The following is a 3,241-nucleotide window of genomic DNA, read 5'->3' as shown; positions in this document are numbered from 1 at the left end:
CACAAAAAACAGACACATAGATCAATAGAACAGAATAGAAAACCCAGAAATGGACCTACAATTGTATGGTCAACTCCTCTTCAACAAAGTAGGAAAGGATATCCAATGGAAAAAAGACAATCTCTTCAACAAATGGTGTTGGGAAAACTGGATGGTGACATGTAGAAGAATGAAACTCTACCCTTTTCTGACACCATACACAAAAATAAATTCAAAATGGATCAAAGACCTAAATGTGAGATAGGAAACCATCAGAATCCTACAGGATAAAACAGTCAGCAACCTCTTGGACCTCAGCTGGAGCAACTTCTTACTAGACACATCACTGAGGCCAAGGGAAACAAAAGCAAACATGAACTATTGGGACTTCATCAAGATAAAATGTTTCTGTACAGTTAAGGAAACAATCAACAAAACTAAAAGCAGCATTCGGAATGGGAGAAGATATTCTCAAACAACATATCTGATAAAAGGTTAGTATTAAAAATCTATATGGAATTTATCTAACTCAACACCCAAAAAACAAAAATCTAGTTAAGAAATGGGCAGAAGACATGAACAGACATTTTTCGAAAGAAGACATCCAGATGGCTAACAGACACATGAAAAGATGCTCAACTTTGCTAATCATCAGAGAAATACATACCAAAACCACAATGAGATAACCACCTCACACCTGTCAGAATGACTAAAATGAACAACTCAGGCAACAAGAGATGTTGGCAAGGATGCAAAGAAATGGGAACCCTCTTGCATTGTTGGTGGGAATGCAAACTGGTGCAGCCACTCTGAAAAACATCATGGAAGTTCTTAAAAAAAATTAAAAATAAAACTACCCTATGTTCCAGCAATTGCACTACTAGGTATTTATCCAAAGGATACAAAAATGCTGATTCAAAGAGGCACTTGCACCCCAAATTTTATAGCAGAATTGTCAATAATAGCCAAATTAAGAAAGAGCCCAATGTCCATTGACTGATGAATGGATAAAGAAGAGGTGGGGTGTGTGTGTGTGTGTGTGTGTGTGTGTGTATAATACTCCATACATATATATACATACACAATGGAATATTACTTGGTGATCAAAAAGAGTGAAATCTTGCTACTTGAAACAATGTGGACAGAACTAGGATATATTATGCTTAGTGAAATAAGTCAATTAGAGAAAGACAAATACATGATTTCACTCATATGTGGAATTTAAGAAACAAAACAGATGAACATAGGGTAAGAGAAGGAAAAATAAGATAAAGTCTAGCTGTTTTCTTTTAGAAAGTTTCACAGAACTTCTTTTTGTGAACTGATTAATTCTGTTAGATTTCAGAATCCAGAATCATCTTATAGAAATTTAATAACGGAGATATTCCTTTTTTTTTCTTTTTTTCTTTTTTCTTTTTTAATATATGAAATTTATTGTCAAATTGGTTTCCATACAACACCCAGTGCTCATCCCAAAAGGTGCCCTCCTCAATACCCATCACCCACCCTGCCCTCCCTCCCACCCCCCATCAACCCTCAGTTTGCTCTCAGTTTTTAACAGTCTCTTATGCTTTGGCTCTCTCCCACTCTAACCTCTTTTTTTTTTTCCTTCCCCTCCCCCATGGGTTTCTGTTACGTTTCTCAGGATCCACATAAGAGTGAAACCATATGGTATCTGTCTTTCTCAATAACAGAGATATTCCTATTAAATCATGCCAACTTATGGCAGCCTTTGGCAAGTTTAGTCAGTTGTGAAGAGTAAGGTTGAATAGCATACATACAATATAGCCATATAGTGGAACAGTGGTCATGACATGTGGTGAGGGCAAGAACATAATTAGTGATGTCAGTGGAGACGATTTTGTCAAGTTGGTTTAGAAAGTCCATAGGGGTTAAAGCACAGGTATAATACAATAGTACTTGATAGTGTTTAGAATATAAGCTCTGCACTGGGCCTTGGTTTTTCCTTCTAGCTGAATCCAATCATTACACACACACACACACACACACACACACACGTATACTATACACACACACACAAAACATGTATATATATTTATGTATATCATATATTTCATCAAGACTTGAGAAGTTGAGGATCAAACATATTTAGGGTTAAGAATTCTTAAGACTTGCTCCTGAATCTGCTTTTTCCCGACCCCATAGATAACAGGGTTGAGTGCAGGTGGTACAACCATATGTAGATTGGCAAGAAATATATGAATATATTCAAGGATGCTATGACCAAAGTGGTGGGTCAGAAAGGGAAAAATGCTGGGATGTAGAAGATGATCATGACACAGATGTGGGAGCCACAGGTGTTGAGAGCTTTGAATAGGGCATTCCACGATGGTAAACAAAAGACTGTATAGAGTATTTTCATGTACAAAACACCAACTACAATAAGGTCAATTAATCCCACAGAAAAAGCAACCATACCAAGTAAATTATTGGTCCTGATACTGGTACAGGAAAGACGGTCAATGCCCATGTGCTCACAGTAAGTGTGGGAGATGATATGGGCATCACAGAATGACAATAGTAAGATGAGGAAAACAAAAGGAATAACAAAGATTAAAGATCTCATGATCATGACTATACCTAGAATGGTCACCACCTTGTTTTTGAGAGTCATAGTATATCTCAGGAGATTGCAGGTGGCAACATAACGATCTATGGCCATGACTGTCAGTATCCCAGACTTGAGGCCAGTGCATAGATGAGTCATAAACATCTATGCAAGGCAGGCACCAAAAAGAATTTCCCTGAAATCGAACCAAAAGATGCCCAGCATCTTGGGAATAGTGGCAGAGGACAGGCTTAGGTCAGTGAAGGCCAACATTGCTAGGAAGTAAAACATGGAGACTAGGCTCAGTCTGAATTATAAAGAGGATTATAACATTCCCCAGGAGTGCAATCAGATATACAATACAAAAGGGGAAACCAATCCAGATGTAAAAAATTTCCAGGCCTGGAATCCCCAGCAGGACAAAGGAAGAAGGATGGGATTGAGTAGTATTATGATAGGCCATCTTCATGGTTGCTGGTAAGTTTTTTCACATTGTGTCACGACTCCGATCTCATTCATGTCATTCTTTCAGGCCATGCAGAGACATGGAATTAATTCTCCACCTTAATCCTTAGTAGAAGAACCTGGAGTGAAAAGTGATAAATGATTTTAAAAGCTCCCAAATACAGAACTCACCAGATTCTGGACATCTTGTTTTTCTGTCCAAGATACATCCCAAACTTGATACTCTGC

General features: G+C 37.9%; 1 pseudogene; it reads right to left on the bottom strand.

Annotated features, from left to right (window-relative positions):
* Positions 1 to 2,029: 2,029 nt before the first annotated feature.
* On the bottom strand, positions 2,030 to 3,011 carry LOC125913906 (olfactory receptor 52E5-like; annotated as a pseudogene).
* Between the last annotated feature and the right edge of the window lie 230 nt (positions 3,012 to 3,241).

Source organism: Panthera uncia, chromosome D1 (genome assembly GCF_023721935.1).
Source record: "Panthera uncia isolate 11264 chromosome D1, Puncia_PCG_1.0, whole genome shotgun sequence".
NCBI classification, from domain to species: Eukaryota; Metazoa; Chordata; class Mammalia; order Carnivora; family Felidae; genus Panthera; species Panthera uncia.
This window is presented reverse-complemented; position numbering and strand designations above follow the sequence as displayed.